Here is a 26,322-nt window from a genome sequence, read left to right as displayed (position 1 = left end):
GTAAAATAGATAGCTAGTGGGAAGCAGCCGCATAGCACAGGGAGATCAGCTCGGTGCTTTGTGGCCACCTAGAGGGGTGGGACAGGGAGGATGGGAGGGAGATGAGAGAGAGAGGAGATATGGGGATATATGTATATGTACAGCTGATTCACTTTGTTATAAAGCAGAAACTAACACACCATTGTAAAGCAATTATACTCCAATAAAGATGTTAAAAAAAAAGATATTTTCAACCTATTTTATATCATAGTTAGTTATGAATTATTCCTGATTCTATAATTAGGTGGTCTGATGTGTTTTTTTAATACCAACAAGAAACTTTCCAATTTTTAGCAGACACTGATTGGGTGTCTTACAAATCTAACTGCATTCTCACACCATCTGGCTGGAGATAGTGTCACATCCCACAGGTTAAGTGCTCAGTCTTACAAGAATACCTGCATTTCAGATGCCAATCACAAGTACAGATTGGTAACCTGTGCTTCTGACTAACTGGCCAAAAATCAGAGGTTCCCATGACCCCCTCCCTCAGGTTCAATTAATTTGCTAGAGTGGTTCACAGGACACAGGAAATCTGTTTACTTACTAGATTACAGGTTTATTACAAAGGATATTAAAGGATACGAATAAACAGCCAGATGAAAAGATACATAGGTGAGGTCCCATCGGGCCTATAACAAGGAACTCTGTCCTTGTGGAGTTTGGGGTACACCACCCTCCCAGCAATAAGATGTGTTCTGGTTCACCAGCCTGGTGAACCAAGCTCTCCAAACCCTGTCCCTTTGGATTTTTTATTAAGGCTTCATGACATAGGCATAATTGATTAACTCATTGGTTACTGATGATTGAACTCGATCTCCTACAGTCCCTCTCCCCTCCTGGAGTTGGTCAAGGGGTGGGACTGAATGTTCCAATCCCCTAATCACGTGGTTGCTTCCCCAAGCAACCAGGCCCCATCCTTAGGTTGCCTAAGAACTTTCCAAAAGTCACCTCATTACAATACAATAGACAACTTTATTGCTCTTATCTCTTAGGAAATTCCAAGTGTTTTAGGAGCTCTGTGCCAGGAATGCAGACAAAGACAAAACATATTATTTCTTGTTATAAATCACAATATCACAGGTTGCCTGCCACTGCTTTTATTGGTGTAGAGAGTTTTCTTTTTATGTGTCTATTTATGGGTATTTTATAAGAAGTTAGAAGTCTGCTGAACTGTATAACATTTTGAAATGAAATTGCCTATGTAATAACTTGTAAGATCATACACATACAGATCACTAACAGTCCAGTATATGTAGGCACAAAACCACTGGCATGGTAAGTAGTTGTTATGTGAGAGTAGCTCTGTTGAGAAGAATATCAGTGTCATAGATAAACAACCCACACTGACCTGGCAGTCAGGGAGCAAGGGGAAATGAATACCCCAACATCACTCTCCTTCCTACTTTCAACCTCCTGGTTTCATGAGCTGAAATAAACCAGAAATCAGAGTTGATTGAAGAAGTCCATTCTTGTTAGCCTCCTGTACCATAGAATGGCTAGAGTAGGGTTGAGAAGGGATTTGAAAGGGCAAGTGAGAGATATGCAGGACAACCCCTTCCACACAGTTCTATGTGGGCATGATGTTTGCACATAAAAACATCAGACAAGAAGGAAACCAGCATCATACAAATATTAGACCAGAAGGAAAGATGTCACAAAAACCCTAATAGTAGCACAGAAAGCAGATAAAATAACCCTGGGATACTGGGGACAATGCTAAGCTGCAGAACCAAAACTGGAACCACCTACCTACAAATTATCTGCATGAAAATAATCAATGTCTCCTAGAAAAGGCCATAAGAGAAAACCTAGATGACCTTGGATATGTCAATGACTTTTTAGATTCAATTTAAAAAAGACATGATCAATGAAAGAAATAATTGACAAACTGGACTTAAAATTAAAATTAAAATTTCTATTCTGGAAAGGTAATGTCAAGAGAATTAGAAGACAAGCAACAGACTGAAGTAAAATATTTGCAAAAGACACATCTGATAAAGACACACTGTTACCCAAAATGTACAAAGAAGCCTTAAAACTCAATAATAAGAAAACAATCCAATTAAAAAGGGCCCAAAATCTTAACAGATACCTCACTATAGAAGATAAACAGATGGAAAACAAGCATAGGAAAAGGTGTTCCACATCATGTGTACCAGGGAAAAGCAAATTAAAGCAATGATGAGGTACCAGTACACACCTATTAGAATGGACAAAATCCAGAGCACTGACAACTCCAAATGCTAGCAAGGATTTGGAGCAACAGAAACTCACTCATTGCTTGTGAGAAAGTAAAATGATACAGCCACTTTGGAAGACAGTTTGTTAGCTTCTTACAAAATTAAACATACTCTTACTATATGATCCAGCAATTATTCTCCTTAGTATTTACCCAAAGTTGTCGAAAACATGTCCACACAAAAAAACCTGCATAGCAATGTTTATAGTAATGTTACTCATGATATGATTGCAAAACTTGGAAGCAAACAAGATGTCCTTCAGTAGGTGAATGGATACACTGTGGTACATCTAGACAATGGAATATTATTCAGCACTAAAAAGAAATAAGTCTTCAAGCCATGAAAAGACATGGAAGAAACAAATGCATGTTACTAAGTGAAAGAATCCAATCATAAAAGGCTACATACTGTATGATTCCACCCATGTGAAATTCTAGAAAAGGCAAAATATGGAGGCAGTAAAATGACCAGTGGTTGCCAAGGAGTTGAAGGGGAGGGAGGGATGAATAGGCAGAGCAAAGAGGATTTTTAGTGCAGTGAAAATATTATACCGTGATGATAGATATATGTCATTATACGTCTGTCCAAACCCACAGAATGCACAAAGCTAAGGCTGAACTGTAATGTAAATTATGGGACTTTAGGTGATTACAATATGTACTGTAGATTTATCAATGATATCAAATGTAGTGTTCTGATAAAGTATATTGATCATAGGGGAGACTAAGCCTGCGTGAGCAGGGCGTTATATGGGAAATCTCTATACCTTCCCCTCAATTTTGCTTTGAACCTTAAACTGCTCTTAAAAAAAATAAAGTCTTAAAAAAAAATCAATGTCTATGTTATATAAGCCACCATTCGGTATTTGTAGTTGAAAGTATCTTAACTGATGCATTGCCTGGTGAGGCAATTACTGTTGTTATTTCTATCATCCAGGTTTTTTAAAAAAATGTAGTCATAAAAGGAATTGGCAACTTGACTAAGGTCACATAGCTGGTAAGCATCAAAGCCAAACTATGTCTGATTCCAGTTCCCAACCTATTAAACACAGGGCTATACAGCCTCTCATACTAATATACATGTAATTAAACATGCATATCAAAATAATGATTTACATTTGAAAGCAGTTCTGTTATAGGATTTGGAATAAAGAGACATGTATGCTTTTTCTTAATTTGTGAACATGACCTCAATGAGCTTCATTTCCTTATCTATAAAAGGGAAACAGGGCTTCCCTGGTGGTGCAGTGGTTGAGAATCTGCCTGCCAAGGCAGGGGACACGGGTTTGAGCCCTGGTCTGGGAAGATCCCACATGCCGCGGAGCAACTAGGCCCGTGAGCCACAACTACTGAGCCTGCGCGTCTGGAGCCTGTGCTCCGCAACAAGAGAGGCCGCGACAGTGAGAGGCCCGTGCACCGCGATGAAGAGTGGCCCCCGCTCGCCGCAACTAGAGAAAGCCCTCGCACAGAAACGAAGACCCAACACAGCCAAAAAGAAAGAAAGAAAGAAAGAAAGAAGCTTTCATTAAAAAAAAAAAAAGTGAAACAAACAAAAATACTAATCCTGCAGGCACAGTTGTTATGTTACTTAAATAACATATTGAAAATATTTTGAAGCAGTAAAATCCTATAGCAACATGCAACTAAATATTTATTAAGGTACGTTTTAAAATTTTATATCTACCTGTATCTATACATTTCTCTACCAATTAATCAATAGGTCTCTCAGACAATAACCTCTCTCTGTTTCTACAAACATTTTATCAGTAGCTTTTTCCTGTTGCTTTTCTACTTTTCCTTGTCTCTTCTAATTTAATGTAAGCTCTTGAAGCTGAGGATCATGATTTCACAGCTTTATATCCCCATAGACTTGTGAATCATAAAGTAATATGCATAATAGAAGTTCAATAAATTTTGTTGAATGAACATGATGGTCTTTTTATTCTTTCACATATAGAATATACTTTTCCTATTATATCCCATAAAGTATAAGATGATGCTTATCTCCAACATTAACTAAAAATACAGTATCAACAAAAAGCGACATGTCATTCTATAACTCAGGTTAGGAGAAATGCTCTCATTTGTTATTCTTACTGAATAAAGCAAGCCCACCAGATATATCATTTCTGAATTCACTTCAGTTGGCTCAGATTTTCGGACCAGCTGAAAAGTTTGTAATAAGAATAAACCTGCTGGGGATCAATAAAGTTTCATTTCCACTTCCAGCTTTTTTCTACATTTTTTTCTTCCAAACTATCTATCCAACCATCCACGGTCCACAGGACACTGAGAGCATGAATTTACCTGAAAGAGTTCGGAAAATGCATTTGGAAGCACAGCTTTCTTTCTTATTCTTACAATTTCCATTGTTAGAATATATATTTAACTATAGAATTCTTAGAGTTTTTATACATTCTTCCTACTAAATGAGCAAATAATTGAACTACACTAACCCCCTAAATGGATAAAATGTAATATTAATGCTTGATGCTTGTGTGCCTCACCTTTTAAATATGTTACCATCCCTTAACAGAAAGAAAATCAAATGAAGTAAACAGATGGTTTAAATTGTTTAAAACTTTTGACATAATTTCTGCAAAGGAAGATAGCATCTATTGTCTAAAACCAATTTGTATACAACTTATTCATCACATTTCTTATTCCCCATTGTCAAAACTAAGATCAGATATTAGAATACATTTATACATAAGCCTATGAATCAGGAATAAATTATATCAAATGTTTATTTAATCCTATGTAACCTAAAAAGAGCGACTACTTAAGGTATGTGAATATGATTTTTTTAAATATAAATAACTATTAATCACTTACTACAATTGAAGGAATATATTAAAAATAATTTTATTTATTATTTATTTCAATAATGATTCTCTAATATAGATAAAATAATGACAATTTTATAGCTTAGAAAGCTAGGGTTACCGGACAAGCTTTCATGACTGTTTCTAGGGCTTTTGCAGAGCTTCATAAAATGCACAGGCTTCCTGATTTAATAGTCAAATAATAATCAAGGTCTTGCTTCTATGATCATTGTATAGCCTTAAGCAATTCACAACTACTCTGTGCTATTGTATCTGTCCTAAGAAAATTATAATTCATTTACCCATTCTTTCTTCCCTATATTATTCATTGATTCATTTATTCAATCAATCAATATTTATTGAGCATATAGTATCTATTTAGCCTAGTCCTTGCTCTCAAGATCTAGAAGTATAAGAGGCAAATCTTGCCTTAAAAGACTCCAATGTATTGGAAGAGACAATTTAAAAGCCTAATTGCAATGCAGGGAGATAAATGCTGTAAGAGTGGCATGCACTCGATTCTAATTAGAACACAAGGAAGGTGCATTTAATTCAGTCTCAGTCTTATCTGGAAAAGCTTCCCAGAGGTAGTACCATTTGAACTGAGTAGTTGTGATACAATACCCTCAAGCTAGTATCCAGTCTCTAAAGTAAAGTCATTGCTTTTAGGACTCAGTAAAATTTTCCTTTATCATCTTCATTTGCTGGGTCAATTAAAATAAGCACTTAGCTCTTAACAAGGTCCATTTTTGGTATTGAAAGATGGATGAGGAGTTACTGCCCCTTTATTACCCTCTTAGTTTTAGACACAGAGGACATAATAGGGAAGAAGAAATCAGGCATATGTGTCCTTCTGATGAAGAACCAGTGAATGAAATAAAGGAAAAAGCTCTTTGATTTCAGGACAGAAAGTAAGCTATCAATGAGCAGGAATTTCTTAGATGCTATAAAGTTTAGATTCTATATGATTCCATCATTCATCCTCTTAAGCTTTATCCTCACTGGCCAGTTTCTCATAATTAGAGAGAGGAAACAATTTAAGATTGGTCAATTCCTCAAGTTTATGAGATTGAAGACAATTCCAGACAGGCTGTCTCTAGTCTTCTGATAAATAGGCTGATAAATAGAGTTGCAGGTCCTCAGCTTTCTTCAGTCCTTGGTATTGCAAGTGGCTTAACATTTCTAGAAATTCAGGCTTCCTATTGTGTATTCCAGTAAAGAGGAAGGAGGATGAAAGAAAAAAAAAAACCTCAAAAGCCTTATTTCTTTTTGAGTCAGCGCCCTTAAATAGCCTTTCTGGAATTACCACACAATACTTCTATTTAGATATTATACGGGCACTTCTAGCTACACGTGAAGTAATAGTAACAGTAGTAGTAGTAGTCATCATTTTGGCAATGTAGTTTGGAATCAGGATATGTTTTAGGGGCAGGGTCAACAAAACTTAGTAGTGATGTGCATATGAGAATTGAAGAACTCAAAGAATTAGGGTAACTTCCAGGTTTTGGACCTGAGAAAATGGGTGTCTATAAATAACATCAAAATTGAGAAGGAAAGAACAGGTTTTGGGTCAGAGAGAAAACCCATAATTTTTGTTTTGATATTATTAAGTTTGCAGTGCTTACATATAAGTGTTTTTAAAAGTTGGTATAAATTTAAGAGAGAGGTTAAGATTAGGTTTATAAATTGAGAGTCATTCATATAATGATATTTAAAACCATGGAACCAGATGAGATCACCAGGGAAACAAAGGGCTGGGAAATAATTCTCCAAGACAGTTCTTTAGTTTTTTGTTTGTGACTTTTTCAAGGATGTTTGTGAAGTAAATTGCCTTGGAAGATACAGATAGTGTATCAACCTGGAGCAGAGATTAAATTTGCTTCCTGACCCAGATAATAAAAAGAATGACTCCACCCCAGACAGAAGTTGGGCATATTGGCCTTTAAAACATCAGTTCAGGGGTTTTCTGAACATGTGGTGGATTTTTACAATAGCATCCACCTGGGTCACTTCTGCATTATCTCTGTGGGCCTTGGAGGAAAAGGGAAAATAATGGAAACATGAAGCTCCTGCTACCTGTTATACCATGAGCAATAAAGTCCTTTGTCTATGACTCAGGAGTTTGGTGTCTTTTGCCAGCATCTATAGAATTTTGGCAAGCCAATTTGTTAGCTTGCAATTAAGGTAAAACTTCAGAGTCTTCACAGTTTTTAAAAATATAAAGAACAGAAAAAGAGTAACATCTTGGACTAGCCAACATGTACAGGTCAAGAGAGACTGAGAATCCAGGAAAGGAAAATAAGAAGGAATAGCCAGTCATATCGAAACAAACAAGAATTTATTTTACTTTTTTTCATGGAATCCTATATTTAAGATATATATTTCAAATAGGATGAAATTTTTGTTCTGATGTCAACTGTTTGGATAGATAATTGACCACTGGATTCAGTAAGTTTTAGGAACTAGTTAAGGAACTTAACTAGACCTACAACTAGTAGAGATTTATGTTGGGAGATTAATAATCTATACCGCTGTCTATAACTTATTTATGTATATGTGAAGAAGCAATCTCTTTAATAAACAGTGCTAATGTCACACAAATAATACAGATATTTATGGCCATCTGGGAAGGTTATTTTTTAAACCTTTTTATTCTGAAATAATTATAGATTCACATGCAGTTGTAAGAAATGATATAGAGAGATCCTATTCTACTTCACTCAGTTTTCTCCAGTGCTAACATCTTGCATAACTGTAGTACAATACACAAACAGGAAATTGACATTGAAAAAAATTCATTGACCTTATTCGGATATCACTAGTTTTACATTCATTTATGGGTGTGAGTGTATTTAGCTCTATGCAATTTTATCATATATGTTGATTTATGGGATCACCACCACATAAGATTCAGAACAGTTCCATCACAAGAATCCCTTGTGCTACCCTTTTATAGTCATAGTCATCATCTTCCTTCATCAAATAAGAATTAGCCAAATGAAACAGAGAAAGAGAGAAGTTGGGCAGAGAGAGAGAGAAAGTTATGTGGCATGAGAATGTGTGACAAGCATAAAAAACAGTAACTTTAACTCTGTGTTGTTAATTTATGTTCCTTTGCTTTATTGTGAGTATACTTATTTGCTTTGTTTTGGCGGGGAGAAAAATTTGTATGGTAGATAGCTAGATAGCTAGATAATAGATGGATGAATGATCAATGGCTCAAGCAATAAAATAAGTACTTTTGAAATTTTCAGCCTCTTATTTTATCACTTGTAATCAATCCTCAGCAATTTGCTATACAAATGTTATTAAGTGCCTTCCATTTATTTAAAAAAGCTAAGTTCTGATAAATGAAGACTATATGATCAATGCAGATACCATCTTTTATCCTCTCCCAGATAGTTGGTTATAAAACATGATATGACTGAATCCAATGGTGTGATTTAAATGACAGTGCTTTGTAAATAGCCCACTACTATATAAATATTTTTATTATATAACTTAGAAGGGGATACATTCCATAAAGTAGATAAAAAGCCATGTCAGTTCAAAGTGAGAGAGAAAGAGGGAGAGAAGATACTTTGCTGGAAGATAGAAGAATATAGTACAGAAGCCATAACTTACATCTCCAACTTTTCTTTCCTCTTGCCCAAGGGAAGTTCCCTTTGACATACAGCAGGGAAATAAGATTGGACAGCTTTTCTTGTGTTCATCTAGTTCAGAATCCTTTTTTAGCACCGATAGTCTTTTGCCAGTGATACCAAATTTTTTATCAACAACATTCCTGTATGTCTGGTCACCAGATAGAACCCAGATTCATGATTAACTACTATTCTACTGGAGTCGGTGAGGAGACGAAGTGAGAAGGACCTCCAATCCTATACTTCTGTGACCCTTCAGTCTCCTTTGAGATTATCAAACCATGTTGTACAGAAAAATGGAACAATTCCAAAGGGAAAGTACAATGGAGGAGTAAGAAGTTAGTCTCTCCCTACTGTAGACTACACCTTAGGTCTCAAAGGAAAGGAATCTTTGAGAGTTCTTCTAATCCATCTGCTCCTCTCTACCTAGGTTCGCCTTCCTCGGCTTTACTCTCTCTTTCCCTTCTTCAAGTCTCTTCATCCAAATCTCTACCTACACTCCTGGAAACACAGCTTCTTCTCCTGACAAGAGGAAATCTTGTTCTCTTCCTGCACTAGATTTGAGTTGGTCTATCAGAAGGAATCCCTGAATTTCACCAATGATGTCTGTTGCTCCCCAAGTTTACAAATGAGTCAGGGACTCTAGAGCCCCTTCGGTAAGGTCCTTATGGATCAGCTGGTCAGATCTCTTTATTTTCCCAGCCATGTTGGGTAAAGATATGCCAGTTCTCTTAAAGTTTCTGTTCAGTTATGCACATGCACATTTCCAAGTATAAATATTAATTTTCATGGATGATACAGTTTACATCCTTATTAAAATTTTTTGTTTTATCAGTTAACAAATCACCTGGCCCTTTTTCTAAAGTCATGAGGTCCATTGACTATAAAGATTAACCTCAAAAGCTTCTCCCTTTGCAGACAGTCCTGCTGTGGTATAAGATGGCAGTGGAGAAGGGGTAGCCTGTTCTTCTCTTTACAGTTGTATTATGAGCTGATGTCAAAGATGGGCTATAGAAATAGGAGCAAGATTAGCATTCCTCGAAGGTGAAAAACATGAACACCCACATATAAAATCAGAAAGTTGTGGGAATTACAAGGAAGCAGTGAATAATTCTGCTTTGCCAGATGATAGTGGCATGGAAAACAGTGAACTCAAAACCTAGGAAACAAGTCAAATTACTGAAAACTTTTATAGAAAAGACAAGATTATAATTAGTCTTTAGGAACCCAAAGGAAGCAGCATGCATGGAAAAGGCTAAAAAGGACTAAAGTAAAGTGAAACTGGACACAGTGAGATGATTAAAACAATCCTGGTGAGGGAGCCCTGGAATATCTTTTGTTCATATTACCCCCAAGACAAGAAATGTCTTTCTACTGAATAGGAATACAAAATAATGGCTGAATTTTATAGCCAGACTCTGAACAAGTAAACATACAAAAGAAAACAATATGAGAGCTAGGGATTTTGCAAACTGTTAACTTTCCCAGAATACCAAGATATAACCTTTTAATATATTAAAGGAAAAAAAAAAGATATTATCTGAAATATTTATCTTTATTTTCAGATAGCACCCAGGTCTTAAGAGAATATGGTGAGGCATGCTAATCAGTTTAGATAAACTTGGTAAAATATATTTTGATTCCTTTGGTTTATCTGATATTAACACTGACATTCAAGTGTACTACTGTAATTATTGAGCTATAAATAATATATTCTGTACTGCTATAATATGTTAGAGTTTTATAAAATTCCTATTCTTGCTATGAAAATTATAATAAAAGTTGCTAAAATATATTACTCATAATAACTTTAAAGCAATGTGTGCTTTTTGTTCCATTTTACAGATACAGAAAATGAGGTTCCCAGAACCTGGGTAAATTATCCACATTAATAAGGGGCAAAGCTGTGGTTTCAAAATGGTTCTGTCTCTAAACACAGTGCTAATGTTTATAAGAAGAGTTATGTATCAAAATTGTTATCAAAGAAACGTTAAGACTTAGCAACTTCATTCAAAATATCAGTTTATTGGGCCTTCAAAGCCAAGACTCACTGTTATTAAAACCATCTGTGAAGCTATTTAAAATTACAAACAGGAATAGACTTGCACTCTTCATAGTATATTTGATTTAGTTCAGGAAGATATTTCCAATCTGAAAGAGAACCTGTGTTATCCAGTCTCAGGCTGGCAAACGCACAACATTGTTGCTCCTTCTTATTCCAAATGTGACTTCTATTTAAATCCACTGTTCAATAATACACGCAATTATTTTGGGTAGATAAATCAGCAAAGCAAGAATTGGATTTTTCTCCTTACCCCTGTTTTTTCAGGTTCATTACTAAACTGCATCAGAAGATTTTTCCCATTTTCCTCCACCCTCTTAAGGGCAATTTATTCTAACTTTTCTTCAACTGAGGTAATACTTCTTTCTTTGAAAGAGAACTCTAGAAAACATTAAGACATAGGCAGACATTTTTCCATCAAGTCCAACTCATAACTTATAATACGAGTGTCTTCCCATTCACCCTGTCATCCTTAACTATCAACATCGAAATGGGATTTCAAGTGAGGATCTAATACACAAATACATTAAGGTATAAAGAATGTATTATCTGCATTTTAATAGAAGGTAAAAAGCCTAGGCCTCAGAAAAGGATTTAAAAAATGGAATTTAGACCTTGGAAAGGTAGGGAGAGCTCTTTTGGGAAAAGGAATGCAGTATAGAGAGTAAAGTCATGGATATCTTCTCATTCCCTCTAAAGTCGCCAAACTATGCAGACAATTATATCCCTTAAAAGTAAATGAAGCCCCAGTGATTTCAAAGTGTTGACATAGACTATTCCTGCTAGAAGAAACTTTGGTGACACATAGAACGCTAAGTCAACTACAATAATTATACTTTTAAAACCTTAGTCCACTTCCTCACAAGCCATCCAGATAATCAGTAAAACACTAGGAAACGAGCTTTAGGAGACAGCTGCCTCATCACAACACTGATAACAGAAACACAACTTTAATTTTACAAACTAAGAAAAGCTTGATAGAAGTTAGCTGAAAATAAACCATACGCAGGACAACATATGAAATCTATTTTATGACCCATGAACAGTGGTCAATGAACTATTTTAATAGAAGAACCACGTATTTATCATTGAAAATATACTTTCTGTGTGTAGCACATTTTTTATGTCTCTTCTCACATCAGTTAGGCTCATCTTTTTTGCTTCAGCCATTGCTGTGGAGCCCAGTTGTATACAAATGCAGCCTAACCTCACCTAGCTTGAGCTAATATGATTGGACCTCTTGTTTTCTGCCCTGGGGCATATCCGCCACCATCATACAGGATGCAATAACTCAATTAAACATTCTAGCCCATGCATAAGGCAAAGCTGGATGTATGAGGTGTTTATGCTCCGTAGGGTAACCCCTGACAAATGGGGGAACTGAATGGAGCCAGTACAAATAGTCCCTCATTCATGTCTTGGGCAGAGATGTAATGCTGAATAGAGGGCCTCGAGTGGGGTTAAGACCCAATCACCCTCAGTGGTAAGCAGCTGAATGGTGTACTCTTGAATAGCTTTCTCTCCTTCCCTGTGTCTTTCTTTCTAGTTCCCCTTCTTGTTTGTAACCAGCAAATTTCTTGCACACAAGGTCTATTCTCTCGTTCGGAAATAGCTGGTTTTAGGAGTGTCCCTTATAGTAGCAAATGGACTGGTCACTTGTCCAGCGACTTAAAGAAGAAAGATCAGAAGATGGAGGGCAAGGAGTTCTGGGAAAGAGACATTATGGATGGATGGATGGGAGTGGGTAAATGTGAAGATCGTTAAGCATATGTGAATTCCAACAAGAAAACATCTAGAGTAGAAGAGACAATAAACAACCAGTGCATAAGAACATATATCAGAAATACATAGCAAACATGTCCCCACAAAGAAGAGCATGCTTTTCCAATAGAACTTAGAGCCTTATTTGGTAGACATTTGAACCTGTAATTATAGGCACACTCAACACCTAAATGTCTATACATGTTTTCAAAGGGAAAGAAAATCCTGTAATGAATATTTCACAACACCTGTTCCCTTTTTCTGCTGAAGGCATTAATTTTTGGCATGCCTGACACAAAATCATCTGAAAGTTTTAGAGATATGAAATGTGATGCCTTAGTGCACCTCCACATGCACACTCACAATGTTATATTTCCTTGAATTATAGAAAAACACAAAGCAACATAGAACTGTATGAGAAAATCTATGCAGGTTACTCACATTTAAGATTTGAAAGAAGGGACGGATTATTGGGGTGAGAGTAGAGATAAATTTCAAACTGGCTTTCGAAGGAAAGGAAGAATTTGCAAGGGCAAATTCAAGGGCAAGGACAAAGTTAAAGGTACACAGGAAGAGATTAACAAGTGTGGTGGAAAAGGAGAACTAATATGTACTGTGCTCTTTGGATGAGACAGGTTATATCCTTGGCCATACCCAGTCCATGCCCCTCCGCAACTGAAGTCCTACCCTTTGTCTTAGCCTTTCTCATTTCAAAAATTGTCAAATTTATTCTTATAGGTGCTCAGGTAAAAATTTGGGAGGGCTAGTTATCTACAAATCTTATGGGCTCTGCTTTCAACATATATCCTGAGTCTAGCACTCTCTATCACATCTACCACCAGTAGTCTCCTCTAACCCACAATCATGTCCCTCCTGGACAATTGCTACAGTCTCCCAGTAGGTCTTACTGCACCCTCCCTTACTCTCCTATAGTTTCTTCTTCCACAAGAAGCCAGAGGAACAATTCCTTAAAATCCCAAGGCACATCGCATTACTCTTCCACACAAAACTCTCTAATGGCTTCTCTTCCTGATTAAGAGTAAAATCTAAAATCTTTTCTATGGCTTCACAAGGCTTGGCATGCCCCCCATCCCCTCAGCTATCTCTCTAATCTAATCACTGACCACTTTCCTTTTGCCAACTTTGATCCAGACACAGTTGCCTCCTTGCTATTCTTTAAACCTGTCAAGCACACGCCTGCTTTAGGGCTTTTGTACTCACTTACTGGTCTCTCTAAAAAAAAAAAAACACTCTTCTCCATAGTATAACCACTTGGCTAGTTTCACTTTATTGGGTCTCAACTCCTCTCTCAAATACCACCTCCTGAGAGATATCTTCCATGATAACTACATCTAATATAGCAGTTCCATTTACTCTCAATGCCTTTACCTTGCCTTATTCTCCTTTAGAGAATTTATTACTGCCTCTAATGCTATGTATTTATTATTTATCTCTTCTCACTAGAATTTCATCTCTATAAGAGCAGGGATTTTGTCTATAATTTCTTCATTGCTGTATGTCCAGAATCTACAATGGGATTTGGCACATAGTGGTTAGTTTACAAATATTAAGTGAATAAATAAACTTATTACTCTAATTCTTTCAAAACCCTATGAGATAGATAGCATTCCCCATTGTGCTAAGAGGAAACTGTACACAGAAATATTAAATGCCTTTACCACAGTCAGTAGCTAATAAGACTTATAATATAGATTTATATGTGGACTTCAGAGTCTACATTTTTAATGACTCCTTTATACTGCCTTTCCAGGATGCGACTATAAGAAGAGGAGGTATAAATGAGCAGAAGCTGCATATTAGCAAGTAGTAAAAGGTAAGGATTGACAAATTATATTTTCACACTAGGACATAACATAAAATTCCCCACATTTAAATTCCTCATCTATTAATGCTTGACTCAGGGTTACAGGAAATTTATTCCAACCCATAAATATAAATTTTAAAAGAAATTAAAGATAATTACTGCTGAGATTTTTAAATGTTACATATTTTATTACTTTATTACAATAGCATGAAATAAATATCTTGAACATATCTTCCATTAAAAAGACTCCTAGTATTTAAATCTTACTTGCAATCTTGCAATTTCCCACAAGAAAAAAAATTAAGAGTAACAGACTATGCTATTGCCAGCGAAAAAAATTACTGTAAATATAATTTAGGAACTACTATTTGCTAACGGCTGTTATTTGGAAGTGCATATGAAAGAAACTATGTTCATTTCCAGAATCAGTATCACACACTTCAGAATGATGTTAGTCAGCCTGATGAAGACTGGGGCTATAATCTGAACTCGCATTATTAACTAGACTCACTGCTAAATATTTAGTACTGAATGATACCGCTAAATTGTGGTCATTTAGCTGAGAAAAACCATCTGAAAATGCTAGCATGCATGCAGGTGGTGTATCAATGACAAATTAATTTCTTTTAATCCTAAAACATTTGTTAAATAAATCAATAAACTGTTAGAAAACTTAGAAGCTATTCTTAGTTACACTGGTAACTATAATTTGTTTCTTGTCAGTGTTTTTTCATTTATAAAATAGGACAATTTAATTAAATGCCTTCATTTTTTGCCCTGGTCACATGCTCTGCATGTTTATCTAGACTCGGAAGTACACCATTTCTTATACTGAAGTGTCTTTAGAAGCCATTCTTCTCTCCAAATTTCATCGGTAGCTAATGTATTTTCAGTTGTCCCAAGAAGGTCAGCTTTGTCTCTGAATAAACATGATAAGCTTCACTTGGGCTTAAATTCTGTTTGATCATTCTTTGTAACTCTAACAGCACAAAATTCAGTAGTCTATGATTTGTTTAAAAACAAAAAGAAGAGACGTGAATATTAGCTTTTCTTAAGTTGCTCTATATGAGGAGAAAGGTAGCCAAACGAGATTTAATTTAATTAGCACCTATGAAAGGAGGCATAATATCTCTTAATTGGAATGGAATAAAATGATATGCATACCTAAAGAGTGGATATGTAAAAAATCTCAGTGTGATGCTATGTTAACAGTTTGAAAACAATATACAGAAAAGAGAATCAGTGATCTTAAAGATAATTAATAGAAATTTCCCAAACTGAAATGCAAACAGAAAAACAATGGCAAAAACAGAACATTCAAGAACTATGGGAAAATTACAAAAGGTGTAGCATACACGTGGTTGGAATACCAGAAAGAGAAGGAGCACATAACAGAGTTAAAGAAATCACTGAAGTAAAAATGGACACATTTTTTCTAAAATTAATAATAGACCATGCATCCAGAAAGCTCAGAAATTACCAAGCAGGATAAATATTTTAAAAATCTACATCTAAGCATATCATATTCAAATAGAAGAAAACCAAAAACAAATAGCATCATACTACTGTATTAATCCTCATTCTGGTCTAAAAAGAGGAGGTTTCTAAACATCTTCAAAAAGAGTGCCTTCTTGAGATTAAATCTGATGGAAACTCAACTGTAAAACATAAAAAAGTATAACAGAAGGTCCGCACGTGTGTAAGGGAAGTTTGATATGGGAAAGATAACACTGCGGACCTTCTGTCTGCACACACCCCATATTCTAGGACAGCTCTGTCCAATAAAACCAAGAAGTGAGCTATATGTGTTATTTTAAATCACCTAGGAACCACCTTCTTAAGTAAAAAGAGAGAGTTGAAATTAATTTAAAACTATATTTTATTTTATCTAATACATAAAAGCATTTTAATATGTAATTAACAAAATTAACGATATATGTTATATTATTTTTCTACTAAGTCTTCAAATTTAATGTGCATTTTTTACTTACTGTGCATCTCAATTCATATGCTTAATTTTAATGAAAATATGTAATCTGTTTAAAGATTTCAGAAAAATTAGAGTTGAAAAAGTATATTTACATACGCATGTTGTTGGTATTTTTTTAATTTAATTTATTTTTTATACAGCAGGTTCTTATTAGTTATCTATTCTATACATATTAATGTATATATGTCAATCCCAGTCTCCCAATTCATCCCACCACCCCCTCCACTGCTTTCCCCCCTTGGTGTCCATGCATTTGTTCTCTACACCTGTGTCTCTATTTCTGCCCTGCAAACCGGTTCATCTGTATACTTTTTCTAGATTCCACATATATACGTTAATATACGATGTTTGCTTTTCTCTTTCTGACTTACTTCACTCTGTATGACAGTCTCTAGGTCCATCCATGTCTCTACAAATGACCCAATTTCATTCCTTTTAGTGGCTGAGTAATGTTCCATTGTATATATGTACCACATCTTCTTTATCCATTTGTCTGCTGATGGGCATTTAGGCTGCTTGTATGACCTGGCTATTGTAAATAGTGCTTCAATGAACATTGGGGTGCATGTGTCTTTTTGAATTATGGTTTTCTCAGGGTATATGCCCAGTAGTGGGATTGCTGGGTCATATGATAGTTCTACTTTTAGTTTCTTAAGGAACCTCCATACTGTTCTCCATAGTGGCTGTATCAATTTACATTCTCACCAACAGTGCAAGAGGGTTCCCTTTTCTTCACACCCTCTCCAGCATTTGTTGTTTGTAGATCTTCTGATGATGCCCATTCTAACCAGTGTGAGGTGATAACTCATTGAAGTTTTGATTTACATTTCTCTAATAAGTGATGTTGAGCAGCTTTTCATGTGCCTCTTGGCCATCTGTATGTCTTCTTTGGACAAATGTCTATTTAGGTCACCTGCCCATTTTTTAGTTGGATTGTTTGGTTTCTTTAAATTCTGAGTTGCATGAGCTGTTTATATATTTTGGAGGTTAATCCTTTGTCCTTTGATTCACTTGCAATTATATTCTCCCATTCTGAGGGTTGTCTTTTTCATAGTTTCCTTTGCTGTGAAAAGCTTTTAAGTTTCATTAGGTCTCATTTGTTTATTTTTGTTTTTTTTTTCATTACTCTAAGAGGTGGGTCAAAAAGATCTAGCTGTAATTTATGTCATAGAGTGTTCAGCCTATGTTGTCCTCTAAGAGTTTTATAGTTTTCGGGCTTACATTTAGGTCTTTAATCCATTTTGAGTTTAATTTTGTGTATGGTGTTAGGGAGTGTTCTAATTTCATTCTTTTACATGTGGGTGTCCAGTTTCCCAGCACCACTTATTGAAGAGACGATCTTTTCTCCATTGTATATCCTTCCCTACTTTGTCATAGATTAGTTGACCATAGGTGCATGGATTTATCTCTGGGCTTTCTATCCTGTTCCATTGATCTATATTTCTGTTTTGTGCCAGTACCATATTGTCTTGATGACTGTAGCTTTGTAGTATAGTCTGAAGTCATGGAGTCTGATTCCTCCAGCTCCATTTATTTCCTCAAGATGGTTTGGCTATTCAGGGTCTTTTGTGTCTCCAAACAAATTTTAAGATTTTTTCTTCTAGTTCTGTAAAAAAAATGCCACTGGTAATTTGATAGGGATTGCAGTGAATCTATAGATTGCTCTGTGTAGTACAGTCGTTTTCACAATATTGATTTTTCCAACCCAAGAACATGGTATATCTCTCCATCTCTTTGTGTCATCTTTGATTCCTTTCATCAGTGTCTTATAGTTTACTGAATACAGGTTTCTTAACTCCTTACGTAGGTTTATTTCTAGGTATTTTATTCTTTTTGTTGCAATGGTGAATGGGATTGTTTACTTAATTTCTCTTTCTGATCTTTCCTTGTTAGTGTATAGGAATGCAAGAGATTTCTGTGCATTAATTTTGTATCCTGCCACTTTACCAGATTCACTGATTAGCTCTAGTAGTTTTCTGGTGGCATCTTTAGGATTATCTATGCACATTATCATGTCATCTGCAAACAGTGACAGTTTTACTTCTTCCTTTTCTATTTGTATAACTTTTATTTCTTTTTCTTCTCTGACTGCCGTGGCTAGCACTTTCAAAACTATGTTGAATAATAGTGGTGAGAATGGATATCCTTGTCTTGTTCCTGATCTTAGAAGAAATGTTTTCAGTTTTTCACCATTGAAAATGATGTTTGCTGTGGGTTTGCCATATATGGCCTTTATTATGTTGATGTAGATTACCTCTCTGCCCACTTTCTAGAGAGTTTTATCATAAATGGGTGTTGAAATTTGTCAAAAGATTTTTCTGCGTGTACTGGGATGATCATATGGTTTTTGTTCTTCAATTTGTTAATATGGTGTATCACATTGATTGATTTGCATATACTGAAGAATCCTTGCATCCCTGGGATAAATCTCACTTGATCATAGAGTATGATCCTTTTAATGTGTTGTTGGATTCTGTTTGCTAGTATTTTGCTGAGGATTTTTGCATCTATATTAATCAGTGATATTGGTCTGTAATTTTCTTTTTTTGTGATATCTTTGTCTGGTTTGGGTATCAGGGTGATGGTGGCCTCTTATAATGAGTTTGGGAGTGTTCCTTCCTCTGTAATTTTTTGGAAGAGTTTGAGAAAGATGGGTGTTAACTCTTCTCTAAATATTTGATAGAATTCACCTGTGAAGCCATCTGGTCCTGAGCTTTTGTTTGTTGGAAGATTTTTAATCGCAGTTTGAATTTCGTTACTTGTGACTGGTCTGTTCAGATTTTCTGTTTCTTCCTGGTTAAGTCTGTGAAGGTTATACCTTTCTAAGAATTTGTCCATTTCTTCCAGGTTTTCAGTTTTATTGGCATAGAGTTGCTTGTAGTATCTCTTATGATGCTTTGTATTTCTGCGGTGTCCATTGTAACTTCTTTTTCATTTCTAATTTTATTGATTTGTGTCCTCTCCCTCTTTTTCGTGATGAGTCTGGCTAAAGTTTCATCAATTTTGTTTATCTTCTCAAAGAACCAGCTTTTAGTTTTATTGATCTTTGCCTTTGTTTTCTTTGTTTTTATTTCATTTATTTCTGCTCTGATCTTTAAGATTTCTTTGTTTCTACTAACTTTGGGTTTTGTTTGTTCTTCTTTCTCTACTTCCTTTAAGTGTAGGTTAGCTTATTTGAGATTTTTTTTGTTTCTTGAGCTAGGATTGTATTGCTATAAACTTCCCTCTTAGGACTGCTTTTGCTGCATTCCATAGGTCTTGGGTCATTGTGTTTTCATTGTCATTTGTCTCCATGTATTTTTTTGATTTCTTCTTTGATTTCTTCAGTGATCTCTTGGCATTTAGTAATGTATTGTTTAGCCTCCATGTGTTTGTTTATGTTTTTTATGTTTTTTCCCTGTAATTTATTTCTAATTTCATAGTGTTGTGGTGGGAAAAGATACTTGATATGATTTCAATTTTCTTAAATTTACTGAGGTTTGATTTGTGACCCAAGATATGATCTATCCTGGAGACTGTTCTGTGCGCACTTGAGAAGAAAGTGTAATCTGCTGTTTTTGGATGGAATGTCCTATAAATATTAATTAAATCTATCTGGTCTATTATGTCACTTAAAGCTTGTATTTCCTCATTAATTTTCTGTCTGGATGATCTGTCCATTCATGTAAGTGAGGTGTTAAAGTCCCCCACTATTATTGTGTTACTGTTGATTTCCTCTTTTATAGCTGTTAGCATTTGCCTTTTTTACTGAGGTGCTCCTATGTTTGGCACATATATATTTATAACTGTTATATCTTCTTCTTGGATTGAACCCTTGATCATTATGTAATGTCCTTCCTTTTCTCTTGTAACATTCTTTATTAAAGTCTATTTTATCTGTTATGAGTATTGCTACTCCAGCTTTCTTTTGATTTCCATTTGCATGGAATATCTTTTTCCATCCTCTCACTTTCAGTCTGTATGTGTCCCTAGGTCTGAAGTGGGTCTCTTGTAGACAACATATATATGAGTCTTTTTTTGTATCCATTCAGTGAGCCTGTATCTTTTGGTTGGAGCATTTAATCCATTCACATTTAAGGTAATTATCAATATGTATGTTCCTATTACCATTTTCTTAATTGCTTTGGCCTTCTTTTTGTAGGTCCTTTCCTTCTCTTGCGTTTCCCACTTAGAGAAATTCCTTTAGCATTTGTTGTAGAGCTGGTTTGGTGGTACTGAATTCTCTTAGCTTTGGCTTGTCTGTAAAGTTTTGATTTCTGTCGAATCTGAATGAGATCCTTTCCCGGTAGAGTTATCTTGGTGGAGAATCGTGAAAGGTTCTTCCCTTTCATCACTTTAAATATATCATGCCACTACCTTCTGGCTTGTAGACTTTCTGCTGAGCAATGAGCTGTTAACCTTATGGGAGTTCCCTTGTACATTATTTGTTGTTTTTCCCTTGTTGCTTTTAATAATTTTCCTTTGTCTTTAATTTTTGTCAATTTGATTATTATGCATCTTGGCATGTTTCTCCTTGGGTTTATCCTGCCTGGGACTCTCTGTGCTTCCTGGACTTGGGGGGCTATTTCCTTTCCCATGTTAGGGAGTTTTTTGACTATAATCTCTTCAAATATTTTCTCAGTTCCTTTCTCTCTCTTCTCCTTCTGGGACCCCTATAATGTGAATGTTGGTGCATTTAATGTTGTCCCAGAGGTCTCTTAGGCTGTCTCATTTCTTTTCTTTTTTCTTATTCTGTTCCACAGCGGTGAATTCCACCATTCTGTCTTCCAAGTCACTTATCCGTTCTTCTGCCTCAGTTATTCTGCTACTGATTCCTTCTAGTGTATTTTTCCTTTCAATTATTGTATTGTTCATTTCTGTTTGTTTGTTATTTAATTCTTCTAGGTGCTTGTTCTTTAGTTCTTCTAGGTCTTTGTTAAACATTTCTTGCATCTTCTCGATCTTTGCCTCCATTCTTTTTCCAAGGTCCTGGCTCATCCTCACTATCATTATTCTGAATTCTTTTTCTGGAAGGTTGCCTATCTCCACTTCATTTAGCTGTTTTTCTGGGGTTTTATCTTGTTTCTTCTTCTGGTACATAGTCCTCTGCCTTTTCATTTTGTCTATCTTTCTGTGAATGTGGTTTTCATTCCACAGGCTGCAGGGTTGTAGTTCTTCTTGCTTCTGCTGTCTGCCCTCTGGTGGATGAGGCTATCTAAGAGGCTTGTGCAAGCTTCCTGATGGGAGTGACTGGAGGGCTGGGTTCTTCTCTGGTGGGCAGAGCTCAGTAAAACTTTAATCCTCTTGTCTGCTGATGGGTGGGGCTGAGTTCCCTCCTTGTTGGTTGTTTGGCCTGAGGCAACCCAGCACTGCAGGCTACAGCTCTTTGGTGGGTCTAATGGTGGACTCCAGGAGGGCTCATGCCAAGGAGTACTTCCCAGAACTTCTGCTGCCAGTGTCTTGTCCCTACAGTAAGACACAGCCACTCCCTTCCTCTGCAGGAGACCCTCCAACACTCGCAGGCAGGTCCGGCTCCATCTCCTAGGGGTCACTGTTCCTTCTCCTCGGTCTTTATGTGCACAATTCTTTGTGTGTGCCCTTCAAGAGTGGAGTCTCTTTTTCCCCCATCCTGTTGAAGTTCTGCAGTCAAATCCCGTTAGCCTTCAAAATCTGATTCGCTGGGAATTCCTCCTCCCATCACCAGACTCCCAGTTTGGGAAGCCTGAGGTTGGGCTCAGAACCTTCATTTCTGTAGGTGGACTTCTGTGGTAAAATTGTTTGCCAGTTTGTGAGTCACCCACCCAGCAATTATGGGATTTGATTTTATTGTGATTGTTCCCCTCTTACTGTCTCATTGCAGTTTCTCCTTTGTCTTTGGACGTAGGGTATCTTTTTTGGTGAGTTTCAGTCAATGATTTTTCAGCAGTTAGTTGTGATTCTGGTGCTCTCACAAGAGGGGGAGAGTGCACATCCTTCAACTCTGCCATCTTCTACATACCCATGTTCTTCTAAACATAAGTTTTTGAAACTAAATTGACTAGCTATTTTTAACTTTTGACTTAAATTAAGTAATGTTAAAATTCTAACAAAATTAAAATTTTATGTAAAATTAAAAATTCTGTTCCATAATTTCACCCACCACATTTTAATTGTTCAATATTTATGTATGGATAGAAGCTGTCATATTGGACAAAGAAGTTCTAGAGTTTCACAGAATACACCTTGAAAACCACTGGCCTAATCAAAATACTTCTCAATACTATCATTCAAGAGACTAATACCTTGCTCACCAAGAAGGATTCTTCTTCGTATTTGGCATCTGGGTGCACTGATAAAATCTTGTTCCTAGACCTATAAGGTGGAATTTCAGACCACAGACTTAGTTAAATTCACTGACATAGTAATATCCTGTGAAATATCTGGGAATCCAGCTAGTTAGCCAAAATTGCCCTGGCAGTGTTCCCTTTCAGCATGCAATATTACTTTCAATATGTCAACATAACATCACTCTGAGATTTGTTCATCATACAGATGGCAGTGTCAGCTCCTTAAATTAATCAGCCTACCCTAAAAGACATAATAATTATGAAATAGATTGGGCAGGAGTTATTCTCCAAAGACTTGTCAATCCACCAGCTTAAAGCAAAGCTGATCACTTCTCTAATAGTTGCAGGTAGTTGCTGAAGATAGGCAAATAACTCCCAGATGGACTGTTAAAAGGAGGGAGTAAAAACTGAATCTGCAAAAGCATAATCACAAAGTGAATTATAATTTCAAGTAATGTAGAGCCAATTGAGGGTACAGTAATATGAAGTGAAGCAATCAAATGAAATTAATGCTATCTTAGGTTACTGTAGTTCGTGAACTGTGAAAAGTAATTCTTCAGGAAGCACTAAATCTTGAAAATGGTGGGAATCTTTACGAGGATGGGCTTCACTTGGAATTTTAACTGGTAAAATCTTGGATACTGGACATGGATCTATTAGTAAAGGAACAGAGAGGAGGAATTCACTATGGAACACTCTTCTTTCTTTCGTCTTCTTTTCTGTCTTGGTCTTTCTGTAACCCTAGAGAGTGCAAATGAACTTAGACATGGCGACTTAACTTGCATTTGTTTCACTTGAACACAATCTCCCTCAGCTATCCCTGTGTTTTACATAAATTTATAAGTATTGTGAAAAGAAGTTCCACTTAATGGAATTAGAAATAATATAGTTTAGATATAAGAGGAACAAGAATAGATTTCAAAGATTAGATAGTATCCATGTGATTTCACTTGGTCTATTGTAATCATAATTTTCCCCTAGCCATTTTGGACACTTACATCAAATAATGAATCCATGCACTACTTTAACATTAGAGTTACTTTTTTAAAAAGTAATAATTACAGTATTTGATCATGTCACCTACTTCTCATAAAAAGAATAAATTCCCCCCAAATCCTGAGCACCATAGTCAAGGCTTTTCACAATATGTTTTTAATTTTTCTTTCCAGATATATCTTCCATTCTAATCTATCTAACCAGGGATTAAACTCACAATATATAATAACAGCTATGGTAAATTTACTGACTGATAAAAATTGATCCTAGACATCTTTAGTCTGAACCAGGCTATTTGAGATCCTCTGTTATGCCAGGCAAGTTTTCCTTTCACTGTTAGATCCTGAGAGGTACACTGAATCCCAAGAATGGTCCCAAGCTGGATGGAGCAGAGTGGCATATTTGAAGGACTAGGGCTGTGACTATTTATCAGATGAAATCACAGCATTTCAATATTTTAACACCCAGAATGTCAGTAACGTTGTGTATCAGCTGAATGTCTGAAATTCACCTTGAATTACAAATTTCCAGCTTCTAACCATTCCTCATGCATGGGATCAAGAAAGAAAATATTTCTTGAACTGAGTGAAATTAAACTATGCTATGAATTTTCTTATTTCTCAATGTTTGCTCATAAGATTTCTCTTAGATTACTTTTTAGTTTGTCCATAATCTACCTTTAACTCATCTTTTGTGAATCAGCTACACCAGCTCTGCTCTTAAGCCTTCCCAGAATCCTATAGTTACAGCTAAAGGCTGCTTTCTCCTCAGGATAACAATAATTAAACTATACTCCTAATGACAGCTACCATAGGAAGACTTTAATTATGCTTACTTCTAAATGTGTTATGATAGGATTTCTGACTTATTCACTTTGTATATCTATAATGGGAGCCTAGCTGAGTGCCTTTCCATAATAATAGTGCCAAATAAAGAAATTTAAGGGGAGGCCACAAATGCTGGATGAGTAACCATATTGAAAATTTATATCCATTCAAGAGTGTACAAATAACTCTTTTATATATATTAAATCCAATGAGTTTATTCTCTCAGGAAAAGATAAGTGATTGCAAGCACAAAGAAGGGAAATGGAGAACTAAGGTCTGCTCTTTAAGGTGAGAGCTATATGCTAGTACTAAGCCCAATTTTTATACTTTTATATTTCACCCTCAAACTACTTTAATAATTCAGAATGGTATAATTTACTTTCAGTAGTGGAATAAATACTATAATGACCTTTTTACTGGAAAGGAAAAGAAACATAATTTTTTTGCATTGTAATACTGTTTTTTTCTTGACTTTCTGCTGAATAGGTCATCCAAGGGCAAGATCAAGTAACTTGAAATCAAACTTTGTTAGTGCAGTGATGTCAATTTGCAAGAAATCTGTAAATCTCATTATGCTTTCTTTTCAAGATGACCTTCCTGTAACTCCCATTTTGCTTTTATATTTTCACATATTTTATGTATAAAGATTCACTGAAAACTATAAGAATTATTCCAACTTTAGGGCAAAATTGCTCTTTTAGTTGCATAAAGAGAAAGAACATGGCAACCTCATATCCATTACAGGCTTACTTTCCACCTCTCTTTCAAGATATTCACTGCATCAAAGATTAGAACTCACTTTTGAAATAAAGTCCATAAATGCAATACACAGTTCCTATTCTATCCAGTATATCCTCAGCTTCGTATTTATTTGCTTCTAAGACAGAATAGGGTAATTCATTAAAAAGTGCTCTATCTTTTCTTTCTCATTGATTCTTCATTTGTTTCCAGTCTCTGAGTTTCCCAGCTCTCTGCTATAAATGTCTAAGGGAACTGTGAATAATCAATCTCCTATTGCTACTTTCCATTTTCTAATTTTTGACTTTTCATTTCAATGTAATACCTTTTAATAAGGGCTATTATATACCTGCATGCAGTTTCCACCAGCCTAGTTAGTAGAAGTGACTTACAGTGTTCGTTCTATCATCCATACCAAGAAATTTCTTTACCATACCTGTGCCTCCTTCCCCTTTCACCTCTGATACATACACACACCAAATAAGGGAACAACTAATGTTCCCCTAAAAAGTCTTTCCATTTCTCATTTTATTTTGTCAATCCTTTTGTTTCAGTATGATATACTATTACTAAAATAGTTATGGGGGCAAGTACATAAGCTAGTGAATCTTTTCTAAAGTTGGTACACATGTATTCTTTAGTTTTTAGTTTATATTTTCACTGAAAATTAATGGAATCACAACATATTTGGTATATTTTTGTAGCTCATTTCATGTATATTTAACTTTCATGTTTTCAACAGTTTAAATTATTTTTATTTTTATTTCTCTGAGGTATTTAGAAAACAAAGTGAGAAGGTTGGTGGGAGGGAACACCTTACAATAGGTTTATGTTTGGGTAGCAAAGTAGGAACTAAAAGGCATTTTATGTCTAACTCATATTCTTTTTGCTGCAAGTTAAGCGTTTCTCCTCTTGTTTGTTAAGATGAAAATAATTTAAATTATTTTCTAAAGACATGTGCCAATGTAGAAAACGTTAACGTATCTGGAACAGATACAGATACATTTTCTTCCATATTCCATCTTCTATACTTTCCATATACTTTATCCTGAAAAGTGACAAGAGAATAAA

The 26,322-nt window shown here is 35.6% G+C and overlaps 2 long non-coding RNA genes across 2 annotated transcripts in view; one reads left to right on the top strand and one right to left on the bottom strand.

The window, feature by feature from the left end:
- The window catches only part of LOC309656167, a 63,495-nt gene extending 59,691 nt beyond the window's left edge, over positions 1 to 3,804 (top strand). Inside the window, exon 2 of the long non-coding RNA XR_014261197.1 lies at positions 3,709 to 3,804. This is a non-coding gene — a long non-coding RNA (uncharacterized lncRNA). The remainder of the gene's footprint in view (positions 1 to 3,708) is intronic.
- Positions 1,878 to 26,322, bottom strand: part of LOC309656122 — an 870,723-nt gene continuing 846,278 nt past the window's right edge. Inside the window, exon 4 of the long non-coding RNA XR_014261150.1 lies at positions 1,878 to 26,299. This is a non-coding gene — a long non-coding RNA (uncharacterized lncRNA). The remainder of the gene's footprint in view (positions 26,300 to 26,322) is intronic.

The sequence above is a fragment of the Balaenoptera physalus genome (assembly GCF_965194825.1).
Source record: "Balaenoptera physalus genome assembly, chromosome: 2".
Lineage (NCBI taxonomy): Eukaryota > Metazoa > Chordata > Mammalia > Artiodactyla > Balaenopteridae > Balaenoptera > Balaenoptera physalus.
The sequence above is the reverse complement of the archived record's forward strand: the minus strand, read 5'-3'. Positions and strand labels throughout refer to the sequence as shown.